Genomic DNA, 14,276 nt, shown 5'->3' with positions numbered 1-14,276 from the left:
CTCTGCGATTTCTTCTCCTTTCGGTTTAGCGCCTTTTTGCTGCTACTACCCCATCTGCAGCCTTGGACTAGCATGAAAAGTTATATTTTGTATTTTTTTCTGGCGAACTAAGGGCCGTTTATAACACAAGTTAACTTTTTTGGTGTTAAACACAAAATGCTTCATTCACTTCATGTTCCTAGGGATATATTTTTTGGATTTGCTTTTTGCTATAACTGTTCTGGAGCCCCATTTTCATTTATTTTTCAACACTGTATTTTTTTCGCTATGAAGATCAAGGTTACCTGGGGTGAGGCATTGTTCACTTCCTATTCCCCACGTGGAACCCTTCTCTGACAGGAACATTTCACTATAAACAGATAGCGTGTGTATCTGGATTTTTTCTGACAGCTAGTACTTAATTTTTAGAAACAAATAAGTGCAGAGGTTCAAAGTCTTTGTTACGGACCTGCTGTTCATGCTATTGCGTGCCAGGGCTGCCCAATGTCCTGGCCGCAAAATACTGAGGCCTAGTTTTGTCTTAACCACATTCCTCCATCTTCCTTCTTACATAAGCCCACACTTGCTTTTTTATCTTACTTTTGAAGTTTATTTTTCATCCATGTTTCTACATGTGTCACTGTTTTCCTATCTTTCTCTCCCTCCTTTCTCCCTTTTATGACCTTCTCTGTCCTGCTCTGGGTCAAAGTCTTATGATGAAAAGTAAATAAGTCTCCAAACGTCAGTGTCAGTGCACTTCAACCAGTGGTACAAATTAAGCACTGCTGGCTCCATCATGGGTCCTCAAAAACAGTGTCAATACACATCAACCACTGCTATAAGTTAGATACTGCTGACTCCATCATGCCATGGCACAATTAATCAAACCTTGTGACAAGTGTGCTGAAAATATGGGTGAGGGTGATGGACATACAAGGACCTATTTAGTGTTTGGAGCACAGGATGCTTTGTCACAATTTTGGCAGTGCAGGGGGAGGGCACGCTTCCTCCTCACATGGCAGGGCCGCCTCACTCTCCTATCCTATGACAGTACCATTTTGCCAAATGATAAACTGTACGAGCTGCTGTCTGGCTGCAGCTTACTATGTACCATGTCCTAAGCAGTAACCAGAAAGGAGCATAGTTGCAGCAATTTTGATTTATTAATACAATACAAAGAGACTGGGAAAAAACGTTGTCCTTGGACTCTTTTAGTCCCTGAGCATGTGAGGTGGAGAACGATGAGAGTCAACTAAAGATGATAATCAAACAAGGAAGAGAAACGAGAGAGAATACAAAGACCCCAAAAGAGCAAGGAGGGGCAGAGAGGATGTTAGGGATCAGGAGTGTAGGAGACTTCTAGGTGAGACAGCAAGAGAGAGAGAGAGAGAGAGAGAGAGAGAGAGAGAGAGAGAGAGAGAGATCAGAGGGGGAGACAGGCAGAGAGATAGGGGACAGAGAAAGGTGTGAAGCAGCAGGTGGGAAAAAGCTGAGACAGGAGAAGAGGGGGAGAACAGACATGAAAAAGGGGAGCAGGAGGCACCACCAACAGACCAGTGTGTGAGAGAGAAAAGTTATAAAGACACTTGTTTTTGTTTCGATCTAGACTGAAGAAAACGACAAAGGTGAGAGTGTGACAGTCAAGCGAGAGCAGAAATGTGGCTAGTGGAAGAGAATAGTACTAATGGAGAGATGTGTGAGAGAGGTGATAAAGAGAGACAGCTCAGATAGAGAGGGAGATATGTTTTAGATACAGAGATATTTGAAAAAGTAAGAGGAAAGAAGACGAGGAAACAAAAGGGAGAGAAGAAAGACAACCACAGATAAAAGGCAGAGGGAACGGAAGAGAAATTGGGAAGAGAGAATGGGGAGGGATGAAATAAGAGGCAGCATGAGGAGGAGAGACAAAGCAGGGAAGATGCTTACCTCGTCACTCTGAGGGACTGAAGATGTAGCTCTGCTTCTTTGACGCATCTCCAGACAGGGGCATCACAGAGGCACTGGCATCCCGTACTGTGTGGGGACCTACATCACCTTAACTTGGAGAGGGGGGGTCCTTATATTTTGTTATGCCACTGCTCCCGTCAAATATATTACAGTGCATTGTAGCCTATGTAATGTAGTAATATGGTGGACAGGATAGCCATCATATTTTGATGGACCATCCCATTCACCATACTTTAAATAAGGCCCTTGGTTTGTTCATGCATTCTAGGTCATAGCCACACCACTGAGAAATGCACTGTGTGTTTGAAACATTGAGGATGAGTGTAATGATGATAATGCTAGTTGTCTGAGAGAGGCAGAAAAGTCAAGCTTTGTCCAAAAACAAAGCAGTTTTGCCCTTGGAAGACCAATGCTTTGCTTGATGAAAGGAGCAAGTGTACAGAGAGTTTTAGGAATACAACCCCCTCCTCCTCCTGGGAGAGAGTCTTTGACTCTTGCGCTCAAGAAGGTAAGGTCACTGTGACCACCAAACTTTAAGACCTAGTGAAGTATATATTTGTGTACCATCTGCATTACAGTGGAGTGCTTTTGAGTTGGTAATCAAGTAGTGCTTCAAGTGGGCTCCTGTATAAATGAAATAACATAGGGAAAATGTAGAGTTCCGTGGGATGCCATAAATGAGAGGTGAGGACAATAAGTCCATTCAAACAAATACATTTTTGCCAGAGATGAAGATGGTAAACAATTGCCATTTTACCATTTATTTAATTGTTATTAGCCTATCCGGCCTTAACAATAATCACACAATAGATATCAATCCATCAAACTCAATAAAAATCACATTGAATAAAACATCTCAGTAAAAAGGAAACTATGCTTGAATTTTTGATTTAACATGTACCAAAATGTGTCCAATTTACCATACATATCGTAAAACCTGATTTGACCATAATTTACATAAAAACTTAACTTATTCTAGAAAAACTTTATAAATCTAATATTTAAAATGTCTTATTCTGGAACGAATCATTTGGGACCTTGCAGTGCCTTCCAACCATTTAATAAAAGCCCGAGGCCTAACCCAGTTTTACACTACCCTGCACCGATTTCCCAAGCTAAATAGCTACGGGATAACATAGGCTATTGTGCCTATGCCAACTGTGGGTGCATTGATAGACGTAATTTCCATGCTTCCAAGATATAAGTTGAGACCTTTGTCACAATGTATTTCTCATCTGAACGCATACATAGCGCTTCCGCCTCCTTGCACTTCCTAACTCCGTAAGATCTGAAAAGTGGAGGAAGGTACAGTTTACGGAGTTTGAGCGTAAAGTGGCATAATAAAAGGAAGTGGGAAAGTGTTTCCGGACCACCATGAAGGCATGGACAGCATTCTAATCTACCCGGAGAAGCGGATTGCCATCTGTTGACCACCGCTGTCACTGGTAGTGTGCCCATACGGAATTTAAAGTAGAGAGCCCTTTTTACCTCCGGATAAATACTGTCTATGAATATTGCTGGTTTAAGCTCTTGGTTAAACAAAATATACCGCTTGAATAAAGGGCTAAATGACTCGCACATAATCTCAGTCTTTCTCTCCCAATATGCCTTTTTTATAACAGCTAGACTAGTCCTTCCGATTTTTTCTGGATGGAGCCAAAAGTCATCCTGGCCGATAGCAGCCAGGATAGTTGAGATATGTTTGAACCAGGGCAGTTTCCGATGGTTTTGCAACTTCATGATGTCCTTAAGTACGTCTCTGAATGGTTTGAGAGCCTCTTTTGTCCAAATACGGATCCAGTATCTTACTGGAGCCAGAGCAATGTAGTCCTCAACCTTTCTCATCTGTAAATCAATTCTTATTGCATTCATTGGTGTAGCATTAGATAGACAAAGTAATCGGCGTAAGAATTTGTTCTCGGTTACTTGTATTGATGGAATCTTTCTGAATCCCCAGATCTCTGCGCTGTAAAGTGCTGCGGCTCTTGCTTTTGTTTTGTATGCAAGCAGTGCAGAGCTCACGGAGTGATTGCCTGTAGCTTTTGCAAATCTAAGTACTGCTCCGGCTTGTTGGGCCAAGGAAATTCTGCTTTTGTAGATTTGTGGTTTCCATGTCTGTTTTTCATCTAATCTGCAGCCCAGGTAATCATAGGTGGTCACTCGGGCCAAAGGCTTATTATTTGCCCTAAAAGTCGATTGCAACGTCTGTTTTTGGTTAAGAATCATAAACTTTGTTTTCCCCTCATTGATTACCATGCTCCTTGAGGTACAAAAAGATTCGAAGCCCCTAAGTAGTCCATGCATTGCTATCTCTGTTCTTGCCAGTAATACGGCGTCATCAGCAAAGAGCAAGATAGGTATACTTTCATTGGCTAGTTTTGGCACATCCAGATTTAATTCCTTCAAAACTTGACTTACTTTATTTATATAACAATTAAATAAGGTTGGGGCCAAAACGCAGCCTTGTTTTACACCTCGCTCAATTGGAATTTCGGCCGTATAATCATTTCTTGTAGTATATCTAACCCTGGCAGTGTTTCCTGTATGCAATAGAATTAGCAGCCTTAAGATTTTTCCCTGTATGCCCATGTCCGACAATAACTGCCATAATGTTTGGCGATTTACGCTGTCGAAGGCTGTTTGGAGATCCACAAAGACCAGGTATAATGGACAGTTTTTAAGGGTGGCGTATTTAGCACAGGTCATGTTTAGCTTATAAAGTTGATCTGTTATACTTTGGCCTCTCCTAAAACCAGCTTGGTGTGTTGATATTAAATCTCCGTCCTCTAGCCATTGGTCTAGACGCAACTGAATCAATTTGGCAAAAATCTTTCCAACACTATCAAGCAGTGAGATAGGTCTATAATTGCTCACCATGTCCCGAGGCCCTTTTTTGTGAATTGGAACAATTATTGATTCCTTCCAAGAAGGAGGGATTACCTCGTAATGCCAAACACTGTTGAATAGACGGGCTAGAGCAGGTAACCATAACGTTAGCTGGTTGCGGTAAGCATCTGAAGGGATACCATCTGGGCCTGCAGCCTTATGCGGCTTTTGAAGGAGGATAACTTGTCTAATCTCTTTTTCACTGAATTCCGATATTAACTTCATTGCACGTGGAATGACTTGGGCTACTTGCGTGGAATTTGTACTGGAAAATTCGTTGGAGACTAGTACATTCTGGGTTCCGTTTACCAATCTAACAAGCCGATTTGAAGATACTGCGTGGGTCTTTTGAAGAGGAAATGCTTTACTTAATCTTTGATTTCTGCCTGCCAGCCCTTGAGTGAGGATGTTTGGGTTATTGGTCGTCCCTGGTGCTGTCTTGGCCACTTCCTGATACAAGGCAGTAAAATGCTTTACCCAAAGTTGAGGGTTGATATTCAGTTCTAGGTTTTTCGGGGGACCTTCGCATCCCCACCTGACTATCTCCCAAAACTTTTTGGAGTTCCCTGCCGTTATTGCTTGCAGTAAAGTTTTCCAAAGTTTATGTGGAAATATCTTCCTTTTGTATCTTAACAATTTTTTGTACTGTTGCCTACATCCATGAAAATGTTGCTAATTGGAATCATTCAAGTGCCGGTTCTTCAGTGCTTGTGATAAGGTCTTTTTTAGCTTTAAACACTCTTCATCGAACCAGCCCTCCATCATTTTAGGATTGATTTGAGGATGCTTGATCTTTTCCTTTTTTGTTTGCAATAGCAAATTATTAAAGTTATGCAGGAGGAGTATAGCGTCATTAACTGATGGATTTAAGAACGTGCTAAGTGATGACAACCAGGTTTGGCTGGGTACACTCATATAAGGTTCATCCTCATTTGACCTTAATATGTTTTTCCTGTTTAGTCTCATAGTTATTGTTAGGCTATTTCCGTTGAATGGAGACTCCGCCTTCCCTGGGCTCGTGTCCGGATGGACTGTCTCCATTAGCAGTGGGTCGTGATCACTCTCGATTCTGTCCCTTATTTCCATATCGATGACATAATGCCAGGCTTCGATGTTTATTGCCATATAGTCAATTATGCTTTACCTTTTTCCAGTTCGAAAGGTAGATTTAAAGGTTTTGTCTGACTTTGTTCTCCCATTTAATGTGCGGATTCCTCCTTCTATTAATGCTTCAAAGATTAATTCTCCTTTCTTGGAGTCATTACAACGTTGGACAAGAGGCGTTGGGATATTCCAGGCATAATCTTCCTCTGCTACTTGTTCATCCTAGAGAATAGAATGAGGTTTAGTGTTAAAGTCACCACATATCAATAAAAAGGTTTTACAAGGTTGGGGAGAGCGATTGTTCGTGTGACCTGGTACTGGGTTCCTCCGATCCTTGGTTCTTTTATTTAGGATATGTTCTTTAAGGAGCCGCACCCCTGGCATAACTTGAGCCCGGCTGATAGGTGGGAAGTACACATTTACTATTTCGAGTGACCATTCCTCATATTTGACTGCGAGCGTCTGGATTCCCTTGCTTTGTACAGTGTGAGTTACTACGGAGTTCCTCAGTAATGAAGTTCTGATCCAAATACTCAGACCTCCCGAGGGTCTTCCTTTTTTTTGCTTAATAGCAGGTAAGTGGAAGGTGGAGAACCCATCTAGGTCAATAGCGTGAGTAGACCAAGTTTCTTGGAAGCAGCTGATGTCTTGTTTTTTAATAAATTCAACCCAGTCTTTGTCTTCCATTTTGTTTTTTAAACCTGCTATGTTCCAGCTTAGAATTTTTAATATGGGACTGATTTAATTTTTTATGTTCAAGCTATCCATTTTTTGCTACGAGCTTCTAAATAATTGCTCTTTGCAATTCTGTAACTGTGGGGGATTACCCCTACTGTTCCTAGGGGAATTAGCCAACAGGCAGAACCTCATATTACTCAAGTTTATTCGTTCAGGGAGTTGTTGTTTGGAGCTGATTTCTCCCTGAAGTATCAAACCAAAATTGCCTTTTGCCTCTTGCCTACCCATCATGTTTCGGTTTGAAGCTTTTTCAAGAAGTATTGTTGGATATGGTTCTTTTTGCGGAGTAGCAATGGATATTCCCCAGGTCTTCATCGTGTTTGAGCTTTTTAAGATCTGTTCTGCTATCCAAGGTGAGGCCCAGACTGTTTCTGTTAATTCCCCGTTCTCTAATTCTTTTTTTGGTATGAATCTTACTGAAAGGAGATCTTTAGTTGTTACATTCTGTAAGGCTGGCAGAGAGTTAACAAGAAATAAGATGTTAGACCTGTTCAGGATGTCGTGACTTCCTCTTGAGGAGTACTCAGGCATGAACAAGATCGTGGCTTCAGGCTTTTTAGTTGTTTCAGACCGGATCTCAGTGTGCCCGCCACCTTCCTGCGACAGTCTTCCTTGGAGTTGGGTGTTCTCGTTTTGTCTGTCTTGAGTGGTAGCTGCCGACTAGTAAATGTTCGATTTACCTGGCCTTTTTCCCTCCCCAGTTGCAATTCTTTGTTCCTTTGTTCTTCGTAGGGTTGCCTTTTTGGAGGCCAATTGTCCCTTTTTCCTTTGATTTCATTGGTTTCCAGGTCCAGTGCTGGGCGCGATGGTGCAGGCGAATCAGTGATCCACCCAGGCTGGTTACTGAGATTATAATTTCCAGGGCTGCCCTGAGAACAATATTTTTTTGCCTTTGTCCGGGGTGCGGGAACTGGGGCTGTTGTGTTGTCCACGCACATGGTTGTTCTTATACTTTGTTCGCTTCGTATATACTCTGGGGTCTCTGCCCTTCTACTTTCGCCTTTGCTGTTATCTTGTTCTGCCCCCTCACTAATGGAGTTCGGAGGCTGCTGGCATTTTCCGTAGTGGTCTTCTACTGTATTTAAGTGATGTACCTGAACTAAATGTTCCGTTTTTGTAGCTGGGAAGTGCTTATCGATACCAATGCTAGATTTGGATGTTCCTGGGCTCCAGTTGGGTTGTTCGTTGGCTGGAGGATCATTTACCTCGTTTGCCTCATTTATCCCATGATTTGTTCCAGGATCTTTTCCAGACCACCTTTCTTTGTCTAAGTCATGCCCAGATGGTTGGTGTCCCCTGGGGCCAGTGGGTATACGGTTTATATGGGAATGGTGAGTGCAACTTTTGTCGCACAATAATCCAGGATTTTTATTTATAAAGTTAAATACTTTATCAGTAGGTTTCTCAAAACTCTCCGACTTAATGCTTTTATCTCTATACTGATGTTGGGCGATCTCATCACCTGTGTTCCTGATTTCTCCTATTAGGCCTATCTGTTGTAACATATTTAAAGCCTTTCCTGCTGGTGCTTTTTTTTTTCCTCTAGCTTTCTTCCATGTGTTTTTCCATCTGCCTGTTAGTTGAGGCCTTTTACCCGGTGGCCTTTTTTCTACTGTGTTTGGGACTTTGATTCCAGATTCAGGACTTCCGTTGGTTCTCTCCATCTTAGGTGTCTGATTTTTTGCATCTGGATAGTTCTCTCGTCCTGGGCCAGAGTGCCTTTCTCTATTTTCTCTGTCTGTTGGCCTTTCAATTAAACTAGATTCTGTTTTTCCTAGCTCGTAGTTGCACCCCTGTGTGCTTTTAAGGCTATATTTGCAGTCTTCCATTATGTCTTTGATTACTTTTGGAACTTCCAATAATTTTTCCAGCAGTGGTCCACAGACTTGTCCGTCCAACTTGTCCATTTTATCGGCCACTGCTTGATGCAACAGGTTTTCCCTGATTACGCCCTCTACTAGGGCCATCCTGTAATCTATAGACTGTATTGAGGATGTAAGTTGTTTGGTCAGTTCAAGTTGATCGTCAAATTTTTGAGACTGGGCCATAATCGTTGTTGCAATTGAGCCCAGTGTTGTACATATAACTTTCATGATGCTAAGAATTGGTTGGTCTAATGAGAGGTCATCTCTATTTCCACTTTGCTCGTTGGTTATCTGACCTTCTGGATTCTTACCTTCCTTTCCTCTGTGGCCTTTTATTATACTACCTTCCAGGAAGTTTAGATCTTCTGATGTTATGCTGTTTAGTTGAGGGTCTATGTTGCCAATAACGGAGTTGTCGAACGAGGACAGCTCCAGACTGAAGGAACTACTGTTGAGTCTGCCCAGCATTAAATTAGTTTTAACAATTTGACTTCCGCAGTGAAGCTGTGGCGTTGAGATGTTATGGGTCTGTTTAGATGGTGAGTAATCTGTTTCCGGACCCATTATATTTTGGAGTGCTGTGAATTCTGCTTGGGCACATTGTGGAGAGAGTGTTAGTGAGAAATTCCCGGAGTTTAATAGTCCCCTTTGGGGGTCAGGATAAGGTAATTCGTTGCTTTTTCTTTGCTCTCCCGAAAAGTTGCTCCACTTTGGGGAGTTATTTAACTCCACTTCACCATCCCCAAGGGGATTACTCATTGGGCAGAATAATTGCGATAAACCAACCGGTTGCTGTTGCTGCTGAAGTAGGCGAGTGTCCTGGAGCCCGGTCACTGATGGCTCCAGTTCGCCCCCCCCCACGTTGTAACCACCCACTTCCCCCGGTGGCTGTAATCGGAGGCCACTGGCTTTAGGACTTTGCATTTGCGGCTGTTCAGAGTTCAAGTTCACTTGGTTGTAATAGTTAGTAATAGTTGTAAAGAAATGGCTCCCTGTTGCAGTTACCCCCCACTTTTTGCCTGATACTGATGCTGACTTGACTGAGAAGTGTGCTGGGACCCTGCTAACCAGGCCCCAGCACCAGTGTTCTTTCACCTAAAATGTACTTTTGATTCCACAATTGGCACACCCTGGCATCCAGGTAAGTCCCTTGTAACTGGTACCCCTGGTACCAAGGGCCCTGATGCCAGGGAAGGTCTCTAAGGGCTGCAGCATATCTTATGCCACCCTGGGGACCCCTCACTCAGCACAGACACACTGCTTGCCAGCTTGTGTGTGCTGATGAGAACAAAACGAGTAAGTCGACATGGCACTCCCCTCAGGGTGCCATGCCAACCTCACACTGCCTATGAAGTATAGATAAGTCACCCCTCTAGTAGGCCTTACAGCCCTAAGGCAGGGTGCACTATACCATAGGGGAGGGCACCAGTGCATGAGCACTATGCCCCTACAGTGTCTAAGCAAAACCTTAGACATTGTAAGTGCAGGGTAGCCATAAGAGTATATGGGCTTGGAGTCTGTCAAAAACGAACTCCACAGCTCCATAATGGCTACACTGAATACTGGGAAGTTTAGTATCAAACTTCTCAGAATAATAAACCCACACTGATGCCAGTGTTGGATTTATTAAAAAATGCACACAGAGGGCATCTTAGAGATACCCCCTGTATTTTACCCAATTGTTCAGTGTAAGCTGACTTGTTCCAGCAGCCTGCCACAACCGAGACATGTTGCTGGCCCCATGGGGAGAGTGCCTTTGTCACTCTGAGGCCAGTAACAAAGCCTGCACTGGGTGGAGATGCTAACACCTCCCCCAGGCAGGAGCTGTCACACCTGGCGGTGAGCCTCAAAGGCTCACCCCTTTGTGCCAGCACCGCAGGACACTCCAGCTAGTGGAGATGCCCGCCCCCTGGACCCAGCCCCCACTTTTGGCGGCAAGTCCAGGAGAGATAATGAGAAAAACAAGGAGGAGTCACTGGCCAGTCAGGACAGCCCCTAAGGTGTCCTGAGCTGAGGTGACTCTGACTTTTAGAAATCCTCCATCTTGCAGATGGAGGATTCCCCCAATAGGATTAGGGATGTGACCCCCTCCCCTTGGGAGGAGGCACAAAGAGGGTGTACTCACCCTCAGGGCTAGTAGCCATTGGCTACTAACCCCCCAGACCTAAACACGCCCTTAAATTTAGTATTTAAGGGCTCCCCTGAACCTAAGAATTTAGATTCCTGCAACTACAAGAAGAAGGACTGCTGAGCTGAAAAACCCCTGCAGAGGAAGGACAGAAGACACCAACTGCCTTGGCCCCAGACTTACCGGCCTGTCTCCTGCCTTCCAAAGAAACCTGCTCCAGCGACGCTTTCCAAGGGACCAGCGACCTCTGAATCGTCTGAGGACTGCCCTGCTTCGAAAAAGACAAGAAACTCCCGAGGACAGCGGCACTGCTCCAAAAGAACTGCAACTTTGTTACAAGGAGCAGATTTAAAGACCCCTGCAACTCCCCGTAAGAAGCGTGAGACTTGCAACACTGCACCCGGCGACCCTGACTCGACTGGTGGAGAACAACCAACTCAGGGAGGACCCTCCGGCGACTCTACGACTGTGAGTAACCAAAGTTGTCCCCCCTGAGCCCCCACAGCGACGCCTGCAGAGGGAATCCCCAGGCTCCCCCTGACCGCGACTGTCTGAACTCCATTTCCCGACGGCTGGGAAAGACCCTGCACCCGCAGCCCCCAGCCCCTAAAGAAACGTAACTTCTGTGCAGGAGTGACCCCCAGGAGGCCCTCTCCCTTGCCCAGGTGGTGGCTACCCCGAGGAGCCCCCCCCTTGCCTGCCTGCATCGCTGAAGAGACCCCTTGGTCTCCCATTGAAAACTAAAGGAAACCCGACGCTTGTTTGCACACTGCACTCGGCCGCCCCCGCGCTGCTGAGGGTGTACTTTCTGTGTGGACTTGTGTCCCCCCCGGTGCCCTACAAAACCCCCCTGGTCTGCCCTCCGAAGACGCGGGTACTTACCTCCTGGCAGACTGGAACCGGGGCACCCCCTTCTCTCCATTATAGCCTATGTGTTTTGGGCACCTCTTTGACCTTTGCACCTGACCGGCCCTGAGCTGCTGGTGTGATAACTTTGGGGTTGCTCTGAACCCCCAACGGTGGGCTACCTTGGACCAAAAACTAAAACCTGTAAGTGACTTACTTACCTGTGAAAATTAACAATAACTTACCTCCCCCAGGAACTGTGAAAATTGCACTGTGTCCACTTTTAAAACAGCTTATTGTGTTTTATGTGAAAAGTATACATGCTAATGAAATGATTCAAAGTTCCTAGAGTACTTACCTGCAATACCTTTCAAATGAGATATTACATGTAAAATTTGAACCTGTGGTTCTTAAAATAAACTAAGAAAATATATTTTTCTATAACAAAACCTATTGGCTGGATTTGTCTCTGAGTGTGTGTACCTCATTTATTGTCTATGTGTATGTACAACAAATGCTTAACACTACTCCTTGGATAAGCCTACTGCTCGACCACACTACCACAAAATAGAGCATTAGTATTATCTCTTTTTACCACTAGTTTACCTCTAAGGGGAACCCTTGGACTCTGTGCATGCTATTCCTTACTTTGAAATAGCACATACAGAGCCAACTTCCTACATTGGTGGCAGCGGTGGGATAGCCAACTTCCTACAATAGTGTTTATTTTTGGTCTAGTTTTCCTTACTCCCGTGGGTCCACCCGGGCCCGGGTGCGTCGGTGTATACTTATGTCTCCTGCACAGAGGACTTACAAGGCCCCCTACAGTTTCGCCTACAGTTTCTTCTGCATTCAGTAGGGCACCCCCTATGTCATCGGAGTCAGTATGGGCTGGCAAACAAGGCAGCGTCACCACTTCTAATGACCCCCCTGACGCTTCTCCTGGCTCGGACTCGCTTTTGTCGGCGGGAGACCCGAATTGGACACCCTCTGCTGTGTCCTCACCTAGATTTGCGAGTCCCCCCTGGGATTGCTGGATGGTTCTGGGGTCCTGGTCCTGATCCTGATCCTGATCCTGGTTCTGGTCTAACCCTAGACCTTGTGAACTTTTGAGCTCCTGCTCTGATCTTTGGAATTCCGCTAGGTGAATGAGCGCCTTATTGGCCTCCCTAGCCTTCTTTGTTTTTCCTCTTGTCCCAACCATCCTCCGGTTACCGTTACCGTTCACCGCTCCCCTCCCCTTGGCTCCTTGGTTCCTTACTGGGTTCCTTCCTTGCTCGGACTTTAGGAGAGACCACCAACAACAACGACTGGTCCAAGTCCAAGGCCAGAAGGCCAAACTAGGGCTGGCTGTGGCTAGAGCTGTTGCTGTGGCTGGGTGAGGCTGGGTGAGGCTGGGTGGGGCTGGGTGAGACGACGTGGCGCGGTTAAGCACCGATTCCGGAGCTGGAACCGGGGCCGGGCCAAGGGTAGGAACAGGAGAGGGGTTCAATGGCCAGGAAGGGTCCCGTATAACAGTGTAACAGTGTACGAACAGGGACCCCCCCCCCCAGGAAAGCTGCTTACCCGGTCTCTCCCGGTCTATCCTGGTCTCACCCCGGTCCGCTCTCCCGCTCAGCGTCTTTTCAGGAGGGGCCACAGGAGGCCACAGGAGGTCCACAGGGGGGATGGCAGGACTCCTTCTGACTCCCTCTGACTCCTTCCGGCTCTGGCTTCTGACTCCTCTAGCGCCTGGGTTACGCCGTACCGTGCCGCACAGAAAACAACAACAACAACACAGCGGTGGAAAGTTGCAGGGAGGGGGTCGCCCACACTCCCTACCGGAATGCCAAACTACCGCCGGGGTGCACAGAATCCTCCTACTCCAAAAGCCGCGGCAACGTTGCACTCCGCGGTGAGTTCCGAGCTCCGAGCTCTGAGCTCCAAGCTCCGTGCTCCGAGCGTGAGCCACCCAAGAGTTCTCCTCGGCCCCCAAAAGCAGCAGTAGCGGTGGCGGTGGCGGCAGTAGCTGTAAACAATTGCAGTACAGTAGATGTGATGCCAATGTGTGCAGAGAGGTACTCTAGACCTGCAGGGAGATCAGCAGTTAAAAGGAACACTGATATACGGAAGAACACCACGAGGCAGAGGCAGTTGTGGATACTGGACAGGCAATTGAGCTTTACATGCTGATAGGAAGTTGAGGATATTGTCATGATTATGAAACTTTCAATATTAGGGCACTTCTGCATACTTGGTGGGGTAATTGTGGGTATTGGAATGGCAATGGGACTTTACATGCTGATGGGCAATTGTGGATACTGTAGGAAGCTGGCCTGGTATGTGATGAGCACCTATGGTGTTATCACCTTATACCAGGTCCAGGCTTCTTCTATTACTGAGGTGTAGACAGTGTCAAGGAAGATAAGGATCTCTAGTGGTAGCTGTGGATGAGCAGCCAAGACTTATCTAGGAGAAATGCAAAGCTTATGCAATACCACTAACGTCACACAGTCCTTACACAGATGAAAGAACCACACAATGTTACAAAAATAAAGGTATATTATTATGGTAACACAAATACTAAAATACTGTATAGGCAATACTCTACTAGCAGGTGAGTAAACACACTATTATATACACATTAGTAATCAGGAAGGGGCATAGAAAGCAATGTAAAACAGTGAAACAAGAGAAAATAATAGAGACCCTAGGGGGAGACCAAACCATATACTACGTAAATAGAATGCGAAAGGCAGGCCCCACCCAGGGAAGTGGAATCTGTAGAGGGGAGCTGGAGGAAC

Source organism: Pleurodeles waltl, chromosome 7 (assembly GCF_031143425.1).
Source record: "Pleurodeles waltl isolate 20211129_DDA chromosome 7, aPleWal1.hap1.20221129, whole genome shotgun sequence".
Lineage (NCBI taxonomy): Eukaryota > Metazoa > Chordata > Amphibia > Caudata > Salamandridae > Pleurodeles > Pleurodeles waltl.
The sequence above is the reverse complement of the archived record's forward strand: the minus strand, read 5'-3'. Positions refer to the sequence as shown.